Here is a 16,487-nt window from a genome sequence, read left to right on the forward strand (position 1 = left end):
ACGTGTCAGTACAGTATGCCACTATGTCAGTACAGTATGGCACTGTCAGTACGGTATGACAATCTGTCAGTACAGTATGCCACTTTGTCGGTACAGTATGACAATATGTCAGTACAGTATGCCACCATGTCAGTACAGTATGCCACTATGTCAGTACAGTATGGCACTATGTCAGTACAGTATGGCACTATGTCAGTACGGTATGACAATCTGTCAGTACAGTATGCCGCTTTGTCGGTACAGTATGACAATATGTCAGTACAGTATGACAATATGTCAGTACAGTATTCTGGGCCGCAGGCTCGACTAAAAACAGTTAACCTTCTTGCACTGTATGTACCGTGCTGGTCATTCGCTGAACTTTGTCCGCTTTGCTGCTACTTCTTCCTGGTCAGCATGAGCGGATGCAACAAAAGCAGTCACTGGTGGCTAAGATATCATTCAAGCAACTTTGAGAAATATTGCAAGAGACGTAGAACAGAAGCCCAATGTCAGATATCCATGAAGCTAAGAACTTGATTTCAACAATGGATCATCTCGATACAGCATTCCTTTGTCGTCTGTAGAATACAATTCTAGTCCATTTCAAAAATACACGTAAGGCACTGCAACCTTAAGATGTAGATCTGAAAACAGCTGTCAGACTTACCATATGTCTTCTTTGAAAGCAATTCTTATAGACAATCTCACTACAATGAAAGCACTACAATAGACAATCTCACTACAATGAATCATCATAAGAGACAGTATTCTTGGTTAGAGAATGCTTCTGCTACAATACATTCATTCTCATAATGGAAAGCTTATAACAGACTAGCAGAAGTACCCGGCATTGCCGGGCGGGGGAGGGGAGGGGGAGGGGGAAGGGGAGGGGAAGGGGGAAGGGGAGGCGAGGGGAACGGGGGGGAGGGGAGAAGAGGGGGGAGCGGGAGGAGAGAGGGGAGGGGAGGGGGAGGGGAGAGGAGGGGAGGGAGGGGGAGGGGAGGGGGAGTGGGAGGGGAGTGGGAGGGGAGGGAGGGAGGGGGAGGGGAGGGGAGTGGGAGGGGAGGGAGGGAGGGGGAGGGGAGGGGGGGAGGGGGAGGGTAAGGGGGGAAGGGGGAGGGTAAGGGGGGAAGGGGGAGGGTAAGGGTGGAAGGGGGAGGGTAAGGGGAAAGGGGAGGGGGAAAGGGGAGGGGGAAAGGGGAGGGGGAAAGGGGAGGGGGAAATGGGAGGGGGAAAGGGGAGGGGGAAAGGGGGAGGGGAAAGGGGAGGGGGAAAGGTGAGGGGGTAGGGTGTAGGGGGAAGGGAGGGGTAGGGTGGAGGGGGAAGGGGAAGGGGGGGAAGTGGAGGATGGAGGGGGGAGGGGAGGGAGAGGGGGGAGGGGGGGAAGGGGAGGATGGAGGGGGGAGGGGGAGGGGAATGGGGGGGAAGGGGAGGATGGAGGGGGGAGAGGGGATGGGGAGGGGGAGGAAGAAGGGGGAGGGGGAGGGAGGGGAGGGGGAGGAGGAGGGGAGTGGAGGAGGGAGGAGGGGGAGGGGAGGTGTGGGAGGGGAGGGGGGAGTGTAAGTGGGGGAGGGGAAGGGGGGAAGGGGAGGGGGAAAGGGGAGGGGGTAGGGTGGAGGGGGAAGGGAGGGTGAGGTGGGGGAAGGGGAGGAGGAGGAGAGGGAGGGGGAGGAGAGGGAGGGGGAGGAGAGGGAGGGGGAGGGGAGGGGGGAGGAGGGGGAGGGGAGGATGGAGGGGGAGGGGAGGATAGAGGGGGGAGGGGAAGGAGGGGAAGGGGAGGATGGAGGGGGGAGGGGAGGGGGGAGGATGGAGGGGGGAGGGGAGGGGGGAGGGGGGAGGGGAGGTAACATTACATTACACACACACAAACTGTGTTTTATGTTCAATGGTCTGGCGGCGGGGATGGAAGATCACGTGATCGCTTTGAGCGAATCAGCACGTTGCTCTGCCACCGGCTCAGATTCCGTGTATAATATTCCTCGCTGAAAAAAAATATGGATCTAAAGATGAAAGAAAAAAAAACCTATGTGGTGTGAATGGCAATGTTCCTCGCTGAAATGTGAAAAAACGCAATCGCTTTTCACTCTGAATTACGTTGCGAACGCGTAACTGTGAGTTTATGGCAGCAAGGAACAAGCCTCTCCATTTAGGAGTCTATCGGTAACATTACACACACACACACCACACACCACACACCACACACAAACACACAAACTGTGTTTTATACATATAGATTTGCCATCCAGATGTTCTGCATATGAAATGGTCTACAGTAACTTCAAGGTTGTTATGGATTCCTGTATCCTTAACTAGAAGCAGCTCAGACGAGCGAGGCTAGAAAACTGGCACAAGAACATTGCACTGATCTAAGTGTGGAGGTTTTCCCTGGTGAGATGGTGCAATTCGTGAGTTTTGGCAAGCAGAGAAACTGCACTTCTCCAATAAGCCAAGCTCAGCTATTTTAAAAGAAAGGACTTGGAAACACTTTCCTAAAGCTAGAACGGCACTCGGTAAAGCGCTGTTACGTGTTGCCTCCCCAAATCCAGGTTATGGTGCACCACAGAGTCTCGAGAGGGAACGCGGCAGAAAGATTTGTTATTTTGAGTGTTCTAATAAACCATGGTAAAACCACACTAATGCAATTGTGTAGAACAAAACAAGTAATTGCATTAAGAACTCTCACACACACAATAATAACACTCTTAAAGAAAGTACAATGAAAATATCACTTGCATCACATTAACAGTACATAATTATGATGGTACCATCATTCCCCAATGATCTCAAAGCAATAAACTCACGATACGCCAAATGTGAGTGGAATGTAACATTCCCCAAAGTCCGTGCACAAATCCCAACATGGTGAAGGTCGAAGTCATGCAGAATGACAAGAACAGGCAGGTTTCTGCATGGTTGCAGATGAATAACGAGGTGGGGGGTTCGGGCAGCTGGTGGCATGGGGGTAACGATCCCCCAAAACGCGAGCGCAATCCACGCACCCCCCCCCCCCCTTCACCAACGATTAAGCTGATATGGAAATCAACGGCGCCCCACACGATGATGCCGACATGGGAATTAAGCCGATATGGAAACCAACGGCGATCCACACGATGATGTTGATAGGGGATTCCAAATGACAAAACAAGATCCACCAGGCAGACAGTCTCATCGAGGACAAACTGGCAGATCAGCCTGTAATGGAGGCTCTTGCTTTCCCTCCAACAATAGTTCACGCTCGGTACCAAAATCTGAGACGCAGGTTTAATTGCAATCGCAATATCTGACAATGTCGTGGGCAATCCCTTTCCCGGGAAGCCTCAACTCATTTGTGACCAATATCAAAAAATTCCGCTCGCAGCCTCGATGCGAATTATGGCTGTCTCCTCCTCTCCCTGCTGATCACCTCCACCCTCTTCTTCTCCCTTCCGGTTTCTTTGCCGCGTTTTTCCTTTTTCCTTCACAAACATTTATTTTTACCTTTTACGAAAGTCATCTCCATTTCACACAGACATCTGAACAACAATATTACCTGAAACTAAAAAATCCTACAAGTATACAATAACAACAAAGGCGGAAGTGACGGATCCGCAACAGCACGTACCTCCGCCAAGCTCAACAGTTTACGTTTGGTATCCCACAGATAGGTCAGATCTGGATCCGGACCTGAACCAAAATCAAATCGGCTTGTTATTGTTGCCTATCCAACTCATCCATCTAATTTTGTCATACGTCGTTCACAACATTTTGTAATATCATGCTATGTATTGTTTTTGGTCCTATCACTCAATGGTGAAGAATCTCTTCAAAATTTAACAAGGCCGAAAGTCTAACAGCGGCGTAGCCGGCCTTGTTTGATACTTTAGTTGAAGAGGATAGTATGACCTGGGTGAAGATATCAGTTAGCAAATAATGTAAGTATTAAATTACGTATTTTGAAGTATTCTAAGTCTCTAAGCTGTCTGTCACCATGGAAGTGAAGAAATTGCATTGAGACACTGATAGTGTTGACTAACTGACCAACATATAGAATATACCAAAGTGACCTCAGCACCATCCCGACACACACCACTGTGTGCTTTATGAAATGAGGCGTTTTACGGCGGCCGGAGTGCAAATCCTGCCACCAACCTCCTTGAGAGAGGACCCAGTGAGTTGGTACTCATTTTGGTGACCTCAGAAGGATGACAGGCTGAGTCAACCCCACCTGGTGTTAATTCAACAGCTGACTGGGATTCAAACTCAGGACCCTTGGATCCCAAGCCCGCCGCCCTAACCGTTAAGCCAACACCAGGCTCTGGGTGTTTGTTGGCAGTCATAAGAAATGCTTCAATGTTTGAAGAGCCCTTAATCAAACTTTTATTACGTATGATCTGGGGGGAATCCACCCCTCTCCTGTCCCCCGTCATATATCATCACCCTGTGGTCATAATTTCAGTTCCCCCCAATCATCAAGTGTGATCATTTGCCCGAACCAGTTATATGATGTAATTTATGAATGTTCCCTAAAGGGTGTTGAAAGAAACATAACTGGCAAAACCAAATAGCATTACATTCTACCTTTCAGAAGCATAATTGTTGGCTATAAAACTCACCCAATATGTCGTATAAATATGTGAGGGACATACATACTGTCAAAGATGTACACAGATTGAATGTCCACCCACACCAGGAACGATTATTGAAGATTTATTATCTGGAGATGATTCACTTGAATATAACGAGGATTACAACAAAGTTAACAGTACACTATGCCGGCATATACAATCACAGAATCAACACAACGTCTCAAGCAAAACTTCTGCTCGACTCGGTTGAATTCAGTCATTTTATAGTGTTTCTGCGAACAAAGAGGGGTCTCCTGCGTCTCGAGGAGTCAGACTGAAGAATGAGAGATCAGATCAGGAGTCAGGGATTTGAGACAGGTTTGCGCCCATTGGCACTGTAGAACCTCTGTTTAACATTTCCACACAGGCCATCAAGATAGGTAGCCTTAGAATCTAAGGCTTAGATGAAAAAGTGCAGACATGGTGTTATCATCATGCTCACACCGAATGGAGACCATCTGGTCTTATCTGGAAAAACAACTTTGTTCGCCTTTTGTATATTTCTTTCTTGCACAGATTAATTTATCAATAGTCAGGTTCACTATGTTTTTTCGTTCAAAATTTTGGTAGATTAGCAAAACTATACATTTTTGGAATATTCAGAGCATGAGGAATCCAAAAATTAATGTTTACATTTGCGTAGACAGCTTTGCGAAAATGACACTCAGGACAGTGATGAAGATCTGTAAAAGCATATTCCTGAACGGTATAGACCTCGTAGATCCTGTGTATAGGACTTATAGTTCAATCTGATACTACCTATAACTTCCTATAACAACCTATAACTTCAAAGGACTTGAAATATCATGTATTATGTAATACAGTTATATCACAAATATAAAGACAATGGTTTTCAATTACCTTTGTTTGTTGCTTTTCTATAATCCTGAGCACTATTTTGAGGCCTTTATTGGATTCCTTGACCCAGAAAACATAGGATTAGCATATTTAATTAAGTCTCCAGGTTGACTAGAAGCCGAGATCGCGCAAAATATGTATTTTATGGCGGCAATTTTAAAAATCCAAAATGGCGGCCATGCAGGTGTCTGTGCAAATGCCAACATTGATTTTCAGATTCTCCATGCTCTGAAGATTCCAAAAATGTACAGGTTTGCTAATCTCAAAATTTTGAAATAAATTCTATTTGTTAACATAGTGAACCTGACTGTCTTCATCACTATCCTGAGTGTCATTTTCGCAAAGGTGTCTACGCAAATGTAAACATTAATTTTTGGATTCCTCATGCTCTGAATATTCCAAAAATGTATAGTTTTGCGAATCTACCAAAATTTTGAACGAAATTATATTTGTTAACATAGTGAACCTGACTACAATGTAAACTTTATTCCTGTAAGTATTCCTAAGCACAGCAAACACACATTTTCTATTACCCATAATGCTGATTGATCAAAGATTTATCACTGAAGGATATTCTTCATTTTTATTGGCAATAAAAATTGAAATCACCACATATGAGGAAGAGAGAGTTGGGATGGGTAGATAGAAGTTGGTCCATATTATCAGACAGCGAGATGTAGATGGAGTCATCACTGTTTGGTGGACGGTACAACACACATATGAACAAAAGGTGGGAGCGAAGGGGAAGCCGTAGCCAGAGGTATTCCTGGGTGTGAGGTGGAGAGAGGGCAGTGCAGAGCGAGTGAGGAAGATAGTTTTTGATAAAGATAGCAACCCCACCTCCAGGACGAGGCTCAGGTCTATCATACTGGAGGAGGGAGTAACCCGGCAGAGATACTAAGGAATCAGAGACATCATGAAGGAGGAAAGTTTCTGTTAAGCAGATCACGTCTGGTTTGTCAGAAGCAACCTGTATGGAGAGATCAGTCAAGTTTGAGCGAAGGCCCTGGATGTTTGAGGTCCATACCTTTAATGAAGAGGAAGGGGGAGCATTGGATACAAAACAGGGGGGAGGGAGGGGTAGGGTAAGATGTGGAAGAGGAGGAAGAGGTAGGGAGAGCTGCTGAAGGTGTGTCAGAGATTTCAGAACAGCTCAGAGAAAGGGAAGGATGGGGCAGAAAAAAGGTTTGATGGTGATTGGGTGAGGCACAGTGAGGTGTTATTTGAGGAGGGGGAGAGTGAGGCAGAAGGTTGGGGGAGATGGAAGTGAGAGATGGAAGGGGGAAGAAGCAGGGAGGACGCTTTGAGGAGAAGGGGTGAGAGGGGGGAAATGGAGAATAAATGAGGGTGGGGAGATTTGAAGGGGAGGGGCTATGGGGGAGTTTAGGAGGGAAGGGACAAGGGGGGGGATTTGAAAGGGATGGGAGATGGGGGAGATTTGGAGGGGAGGGGTGAGGGGGGTCTAGGAGGGGAGGGACGAGGGGGAGTCTAGGAGGGGAGGGTGTGGGGGGAGTTTAGGAGGGAAGGGGCAAAGGGGAAGATTTGAAAGGGATGGGTGATGGGGAGGATTTGGAGGGGAGGGGCAAGGGGGACGATTTGAAAGGGACGGGTGATGGGGAAGATTTGGAGGGGAGGGGCAAGGGGAAATATTTGAAAGAGATGGGTGATGGGGAAGATTTGGAGGGGAGGGGCAAGGGCGGAGATTTGGAGGGGAGGGGTGATGGGGAAGTTTTGGAGGGGAGGGGTGATGGGGAAGATTAGGAGGGGAGGGGTGAGATTGGATTTTAGAAAGTGTACGATTAATGGGAAACGAACATTTATTGCAAAATGAGTTTCGTGTGACCTTCTTGTCAAAAATACGTTTGAGGACGCTGGAGGGGGGATGGAGTGCAGGTGAGTTTAGGGAATGTAGGAAAGAGGACCTGTAAGAAATGGAATTTTTTTTTGGAATGAATAGATTTGGTGAGCAAGTCAAAAACACCCTTTTAAAGAAGAAGAAGGAGAAGAAGAAAAAGGTGTTAGAATATACGACAGAATACAGTACTTCAGGGGAAAGTTTAAACATTTTAAAATTTAACAGTGAAAATTATCTGGGGAAATGGAGGTGAAACACGTGATCGAAGAACGAACGAACGAATAGGAACAACGAATAAGAATAAAAAGGAAAAAAAAAAATTTTTTTTTTTGAGTTGAGATTTTAAACAAGGACGTATGGGGTGAAAAGACTGGGAAAAACTGAGAGAACGAAAGTAATTGGAGCACAATTGACGGACCGCTGAGAGAAAAACAAAGCCTCAAGGTAGGACACGGTAGCCCACAAGGCCTCAAAAGACGCGACACGAATTAACCGACGATTTTCTATACAGGTATGAAAGATTAACACTGAGAATCTTCCTAAGGACACACTATAGGTACACACACCGAAAGATTAAATACAGTTTCGACAAAAACACAATTGTGAACAATTACTTAACTTCGAAAGTGTGAGAGCGTGGATAGCTTCAAAAAACGTGACTCGCCGACCGATATTGAAGACTATTATAATAACTGGTGTCTGTCTTGATCTGTGAGGATTTCAATAATTAATTAATGGTAAGAGACCCTCATTGGAGGTTTGCCATTGCCTTTAAACAGCAACAACAAATGACACTTATCAATCCTGAGAATTAAAACAAGTGAAAGACAAATTTCAAACAAGATGCCAGCGATAAATCCCCTACTCAAGAGAAAGACATCTCATGAACATGTGGAAGTCCATTCAGACTTCCACAATACATACGGAGACAAACGCTGTAAACACAGGAACCAAACCTCTACGCCATAAAAAATTGTTTAATTAATAACAAATTTGCCAGTTCTGAACGCCTCTTTGCGAGTTTGAAGAAGAGGAAAAAGCGCTAATGTTTGGTTTATTCACACAGCAGTTTGAACAGAAATATTTATTATTCTACGACAGCAGAAACCCTACAGAAGGACACGGAACAGCATACAAAATTATATATATACAGTAGTGATATTTTGCAAAGCAATATAAATATATATAAAACTCCACAAAAGGGGCACATAAACAACAACAACCACAGCCACAATAACAATGGAGTGCTATAAAATATCCTTATTTTCACGTGTTTTACCTCATGTGTTTCACGTGTTTGTGTTTCACACTGAATGAAAAACGTTAAGGTAGAGCATGCAGTTTATGATACATGACAGGTTCAACGATATGTTCGGCCTGAACGGCATACGAATCAAAATGGCGGTGGGTGGAGCCAGCCATTGTACCGCCGTGATGACATCACATCACCCCTGTCATGTGACCAGGTCCTCAGCTCTGATTGGTGGAAGTTTGAGGAGACATACATACATACACATACATACATACATACATACATACATACATACATACATACATACATACATACATACACAGAAAACACTTCTAGACTGCTTTGCCGTATGCTTTGCTTTGCTTTGCTTTGCTTTGCCGAAAACACTTCGACGCCATAAAAATTCCTGTATCAGGATCCGTATTCAGATCTTCACCAAAATCGAATCGATTCGTCCTTGTCACACACATAACTTGCACACCAAGTTTTGGCTGAATCTGTTCATAACTTTTTCGGATATTGTGCTATCTATCATTTTTTGCCTCATCACTCAATGATGAAGAATCACTTAAAAATTCTCAGATCCAGATCCGGTTCCAGATCTTCACCAAGATCTAATCATTTCTTCCTTGACACATACCCAACCTCTCCTAACAATTTCGGCGAAAACAATCAACAACTTTTGAGACAACCTGTTCACAAACAAACAGACAAACAGACAGGGGTGAAAACAACCTCTGTCCCCTTTGGTTGGGAGGATAATATCGGTGGCCCTTTGTATGTACCCACTACCCATACATGATGGTTATCAACTGCAGTGGAGAGATCTTTCGGTAAGCTCGCTTTCATCATCAAGAACAAACTACAAACTTCAATGCAACACGAGAGGATCAGTGCATTATGCCTCCTCGGCAGTTAAAGCGAACTATATCGCAATGCCTGGACTTTGAAGATGTAATACATAAATTTGCAGCTTTGAAGTGCTGCAAGTGCCTCTTGTGAAAAAATCCTCCTTTGCAACCAGGATCATAATTTCCTATGGTAGATTATAGAGTGCAGCTCGTGCACTCCCCCAACCCCCCGTTCCCCCGCCGACCCCCCGCTCCCCCTCCAACCCCACCACCCCACCTGTTACACTCCCCTTCTCAACCAAGAAAGCCCTGCTGCTCATACCCTGTTTATCTGTAGCCTGTAGGCCACTCTTTGTCAATTCCTCTTCATTAATCTTTTTGTTACCTCCGCTCCACCCCCCTGTATGTCCGCCTGTATGCACGATATGTCAAAAAGTTGTGGACAGATTTGGACGAAGTTTGGTGGAGAATTTGGGTGTGTGACAAAAACGAAATCATTACATTTTGGGGAACATCCGGAACCAGATGCTAGAATTTTAAAGTGATTTAAGTGATTCTCCACCATTGAGATAGGGCAAAAACGATATATAGCATGATATCCCAAAAAGTTATGGGCGAGTTATGACAAAACTATGACAAAACAGCCTGGTGGGGAGGTACAGTGCATTCAGAAAGTATTCAGACCCCTTCACTTTTTTCACATTTTGTTATGTTGCAGCCTTATGCTGAAATCGTTTAAATTCATTTTTTTCCCTCATCAATCAACACTCAATACCCCATAATGACAAAGAGAAAACAGGATTTTAGAACGTTTTGCAAATTTATTAAAAAGAAAAAACTGAAATATCACATTGACATAAGTATTCAGACCCTTTGCCATGACATTGAAATTTAGCTCAGGTGCCTCCCATTTCTCTTGATCATCTTTGAGATGTTTCTCCACCTTGATTGGAGTCCACCTGTGGTAAATTAAATTGATTGGACATGATTTGGAAAGGCACACACCTGTCTACATAAGGTCTCACAGCTGACAATGCATATCAGAGCAAAATCCAAGCCATGAGGTCGAAGGAACTGCCTGCAGAGCTCAGAGACAGGATTGTGTCGAGGCACAGATCTGGGGAAGCCTATAAAAAAATTTCTGCTGCATTGAAGGTTCCCAAGAGCACAGTGGCCTCCATAATTCTTAAATGGAAGAAGTTTGGAACAACCAGGACTCTTCCTAGAGCTGGCCGCCCGGCCAAACTGAGCAATCAGGGGAGAAGGGCCTTGGTAAGAGAGGTGACCAAGAACCCGATGGTCACTCTGGCTGAGCTCCAGTGATCCTGTGTGGAGATGGGAGAAACCTGCAGAAGGACAACCATCACTGCAACACTTTACCGATCTGGGCTTTATGGCAGAGTGGCCAGACAGAAGCCTCTCCTCAGTGAAAGACACATGAAAGCCCGCTTGGAGTTTGTAAAAAAGCACCTAAAGGACTCTTAGACTGTGAAACAAGATTCTGTGGTCTGATGGAACCAAGATTGAACTGTTTGGAGTAGACAGAGTGTCATAGACAGACACACACGACCAATAAATATGCAATACTTGGAAAAATCTTCCATTTTCACAAGTAACAAGCAGACAAATGAACCCAGATGCAATGTCCTCTCCTCCGGCAAAGGTAATAACCGAGATGGTGAACTTGCTTCGCACGCAAGATGCTCAACGTACGTAGTCTGTCAAGGTCACCTGTGTGTCGGTGCAGTGGACAAAGGTGTCAGAGGACATCTCTTTTAATTATGTACTGGTGGTGGTGGTGGTGGTGATGGTGGTGGTGGTGGTGGTGGTGGCGGTGGTGGTTGAGCCCATACTCTTGGTAGATCATCAGACCACTCATGACAAGTTCTAGTGAAGATTAGGAGTGTTGCAGAGATTTAGGAAAGGGGAGAAAGAATGTTGGGAGTAGACGTATAATACGAGCTGGAGGGAATGGATATGTATGGATGCAGCTGAGGTTGAGATATGTGTTTTAATCACACGAGCCATGAGAACATGCGTTCATGGCCGAAAATGGCAGTAAAACATGTTCAGGTTAATAGACTAGACGGATTTCTGAGAAATGTGAATGTCAGGTGCATTTTGGGGTAATAGTTGGGAACCTCACTTTTTAACATAATTCGGGTATGCTGAATTCGATTAACCCGGTTCCCAAGCCGAATTTTGAGTTTTTGAACTTCTAATTAGCATAAACAAAATGGCCGCCAAATTGCCATTTTTGGACAATTTCTTTAAACAAGCATTTATATATCATGTATATACATGCAGCTCTTTTACTTTAACTTTACAACTTTTACCCCAAAATGCACTGAGAAGCTTATACATGGCCTTATTCCATAAATCCGTCCAGTCCATAAATACAAGTTTGGGTGACAGTGTCTCTGCCACGAGCTGTTTATGGGAAGGTAGGTGGGGCAGTAGGGGAAATCTCAACAGCATCATCAACATTAAAATGTGTGAATAAATAAAATAAATTAAGTCGAGAATAAATATTTATGCTCCTTTGAACCGACACAAGAACCAACAATTCCCACGTTTGTGCTCTCCCGAGAGGGGTGGAACGGGAAGGGCGGAGTTTTAAAAAACGGGGCGTGGCGAGGGCGGAGCTTATCTCGATCACAGCACCCCTTGTAGTCCCCGCGTGCAGTCGCTTCGAAATCACGTTCGCCTCACGGGAGCCCCTCGGATGGCGGTGCATGCATCGCGTACCTCGTGACGTCACACAAACCGCGAAACTGCCCAATTAAAGATGGTAATGCAGACGCGTCATTAATATAATAACGCGAACAGGTGCAGTTCGCGCGCGCGTCACCGTCATACATCCTTAAATTGGATTCATACCTGCGCGATATGATTAAGGTACGCCAATGATGAAAGAAATGTAAACGACGATAGCAATCAATTGTATTCGATATCTGTACGAATTAGATCACGTGACGTTTGAACAATAACGTAAAATAACGTAATAAACTATTTAAAGGTAAACTGGTCAAACTTGGATCGAAACGAACATGATATCGATAAATCGCATCAAACAGCTACAGTGCATGAAATGAACATGAAATGAACATGAAATGAGGATAAAATTGCTGACAACGCAGCTCGACATTGTCTGCGAGCATTAAACCAGACGGGCCCAGCACCAGCACCAGAAAAAGGTGCTCACGTCCAAATGAATACGTATGGCGTCATTAGCGATGCGTTCCTGCGGTGAGATGAACACTCGAGTTGATGAACTGTGGATTACGATATTAAAATCTCCGAATTATTGTATTTGAAACGGGAACGATCAATTACAGGCGTTTGAAGGAGCACGAGGGTTAAAAAGGACCGTGAGATGGGTCACCTGTAATTCCCTGGCAGCGACCGATCCGAGCTCACCTTTCGTACACCAAAGGGAGGCCGTCCCGGCACCGTTTCTTTGTTTCCGAGATTTCCGAGCACACGGCGAGGCGGGGTCTCTGCGCTTCCTCGCGATCTCCCTGACCGTGCGGAGGGAGGGGCGATGAGGGGCGGGGATTTGGGGCTCGCCCAGAGTCGAGGTGCAATTTCGTTTACATTAAGTAAACGTAAAATGATGACTCCGCCCCACGACGCGTCATCGTAAATAAGGGTCGCGCACCCAAACGCCATGAAGTCCCAATACCATACAAGGAGTGCAACGACACCAATTTAGATCACGTGCCTCTACACCCCGTACACGGAAACACGTGGCTCACTGTCTTCCGATAATCCCTTCTGTATGGCTCATGGAATTCTGGGAACTCCCGCGTGGCGTAGGATTTAGGGTCGAGCACAGGTACAACCGGAGCACGATGTTCTTTGCGCACAAACCATTGCTTGTGACGTTGCGCATGGTGGATTGGAAATGGAGGGGAAACCTTCAATATGGAAAGTGGGAAGGTTGATCGGAACTATATTTCCAGCAAGCTAAGATATTGAAAATGCCAAGTGCATATTATACATTGGCCATATTATACATTTGAGGCGTTCACAGGGCGTGCACCGAGTCGGCCAGGGTGGTGCACTCACGTTTTGAGCTGGCTGTAGTCTGGCTTTCAATCTCGACCCTGGTGTTTCACGTCCAGAGTGATACATCAACATGTGCGTCATCCTTCAGATGGACGATGTGGTTGTTTTTTTTTAATGGAATTTTTTTTTTTTATATACAGCATCGAGGCTCGTGAAAGAGCTAACATTTATCACACAAAAAATCAAAACAGACACACAAAGTATATAATAAGGGGAGCGGTAGACAAGATGGGAAGAGAAGGGGAAGCACACAAACACAACACTTGAGAGCAGGGACATCGGGAGATCTGTGGGAGGGAGAGGGCTTGGGGGGAGGAGGCATGGGAAGGGGGTGAGTGATAAGTATAAAACACAAGGATACTACAAGGACTTCCAGGAAAAAAGTTGGTATTTCAAAAACGTGGATCTGGGGTGAAATTGGTGGGGGTAGAAAAGATCAAGGTTTGGGATGGGGGAAGATAAGAGATGGTGGTGAACAGCTGTTTTAAAGACCTGGAAGGAGGAGTGGGATTGAAGAGAGTGAGGGAGTTTGTTCCAGAGGTGGAAGAAAAGAGAATGAACGAGTGAAGGTGAGCAGAGAGTCTTGATTTTGGCAGTTTAACCATAAGAGGGTTGCAGGCAGATCTTGTGCGACCTGTAGGAATATTTTGGGGACAGAGCCCAGAGAGGGCTGGAGGAGCAAGGCCGGAGAGGAGTCGGTAGAAGACAGAAAGACCACCAACCTGCCTGCGGTGAGTATGTGAGAGGCCCTCGGAGTTGACTTCATCGCAGGAGATTCCAATGATTCTGAAAGCTTTGGTTTCAACAGCGTGAAGCCGAGCTCGGTGAGAGGCAGGAGCCCCGGCCCAGAGTGGAGAACAGTATTCCATTGAGCTGCGGATGAAAGCCTTGTATATGTTGAGGAGCTCAGGTGTGCCAAGGAAGTTACCAGGTGTGCCAAGTAAGTTATATCCGGAGCACCTCTCTGCTGGCACTGGTTGTTGGTGAACGTTTGAAATTGCACCGTCTTTCGGAAGAGTGGGTGAGTTATCTCCGCATTATGCGCCTAACTTCTCGGGGCTATATAGATAGAATAGATAGGCGAGTTATCGCCGGAACCCTGAACAAATGACAGATTCCTGCCCAAATCGCCTCCACTGGAACATCACACCTGGTCAACCTGTTCGTGAGACGGGTCAAAGACTTTATCCAGCCAACTCAAAATGGGACTAGAACGGCACTCAGTAGACACCATACCTCCACCTGGTTGCCCATATCACTCAATGGTGAAGAATCACTTAAAAAATTCTACTATCCGGATCCGGATCCGGATCTTCACCAAAAATGAATCGAATCATCCTTGTCACACACACAACCTGTCCAACAAGTTTAGTCCAAACCCATCCACAACTTTTTGAGATATCCTGCTATATATCGTTTTTGGCCCTATCTCCCGATGGTGAAGAATCACTTTAAAATTCTAGTAGCCGGATCCAAATCCGGATCTTCACCAAAAATGAATCGAATCATCCTTGTCACACACATAACCGGTCCAACAAGTTTCGTCCAAATCCATCCATAACATTTTGAGATATCCTGCTATATATCGTTTTTGGCCCTATCTCCCAATGGTGAAGAATCACTTAAAAAATTCTACAAGCCGGATCCGGATCCGGATCTTCACCAAAATTGAATCGAATCATCCTTGTCACACACACAACCTGTCCAACAAGTTTAGTCCAAATCCATCCACAACTTTTTGAGATATCCTGCTATATATAGTTTTTGGCTCTATCTCCCGATGGTGAAGAATCACTTAAAAATTCTAGTAGCCGGATCCAAATCCGGATCTTCACCAAAATCCAATCATTTCGTCTTCTCACATACGCTACATCTCTGACAAATTTCGTCCGAATCCGTCAGCAACTTTTTGAGATATTTTGTTCACAATCGGACAGACAAACGGACAGACAGGGGTGAAAACAACCTCCATCCACCTTTGGTAGCGGAGGTAATCATTTTGGCAGAGATCGAAGATTTGAAGGTTCGCAAGTGCGGTATATTGGTTGATCTGGTCTGTTATTGTGTTTTTCTGTCTGTCTGTCGTTATTTCAGTCACCTCCAGGTCGCAAATCTACACCGATTTTCACGAAACGTAGCCACGTGGTAGAGCTGGTCAAAAGCTAGAAGCCGAATGTTTGGAGGTCAAAGGCAAAGGTCACATAAAATCGTCAATTTTCATCCAATTGACTTGATTTGAGCAGAATTTGCATATTGAGTCACTGAATTATCTCACTAAAAAGCAGAACAATCGATTTAGCCGTTTTGATATGTCAATGGTTTGCATGACATAAATCCCACCCCATTATGATTAAATGGGACTTTGTGGTTTTATTGTTGCCTTACATCAATATTCTTTCGAGATATCAAATAGAAACTTAAGCAGCTTATTTGTGCGCATGTGTCGTATGTGTATGTAAGCTTAAGGTCAAGGCCATCCAAAACATGCAAAGCACTTATTGGGCCACAGTTATCAAATGTATCACCAAAATTTGTTATACATAGTATTCCATCATGTCTATTTTTTTCGAAATTGCCAAATTGCTGTTTCTATGCTGCCATCGCACGTCCCAGCCGCCACGACGAGAACGAGCACACCATCAAGAGGCCTGCCAGCCTGGTTTGCCTTTGCCATGCCTGTTGCCCCATCCCTTGCCTGCTGCCCTTGCAATGCCTCCCAAGTCCAAAAGGATTGTCATCGATATTGGGCCAATAACCACTTATGTTATGGTCATGTCATACCTCGTTGAAGGACACTGTGAAGACCCATGAGAAAACCAGAGTGGAATTGTACATAGTGTATAGTGTTGAACCCACCTGGCTATGTGTTTAGAATTGAATTTAGAACTGTGTAGATCCATGTGTCAAACTAGATGGTATTCAAAGAATACTTACCCTGCGTAGTCAACTTGCTGCGAGCCAACTCTTCTGTTTTTGAACATTTTTTTTATTTGATCCAATATGGCGGCCAGACC

The 16,487-nt window shown here is 45.2% G+C and overlaps 1 long non-coding RNA gene across 1 annotated transcript in view; it reads right to left on the reverse strand.

The window, feature by feature from the left end:
• LOC137432602 (uncharacterized) overlaps positions 1 to 12,974 on the reverse strand; it is a 28,256-nt gene extending 15,282 nt beyond the window's left edge. The window contains exon 1 of the long non-coding RNA XR_010985530.2: positions 12,823 to 12,974. This is a non-coding gene — a long non-coding RNA (uncharacterized LOC137432602). The remainder of the gene's footprint in view (positions 1 to 12,822) is intronic.
• Between the last annotated feature and the right edge of the window lie 3,513 nt (positions 12,975 to 16,487).

Source organism: Myxine glutinosa, chromosome 8 (genome assembly GCF_964187855.1).
Source record: "Myxine glutinosa chromosome 8, kmMyxGlut1.1, whole genome shotgun sequence".
In the NCBI taxonomy this organism is placed as follows: Eukaryota; Metazoa; Chordata; class Myxini; order Myxiniformes; family Myxinidae; genus Myxine; species Myxine glutinosa.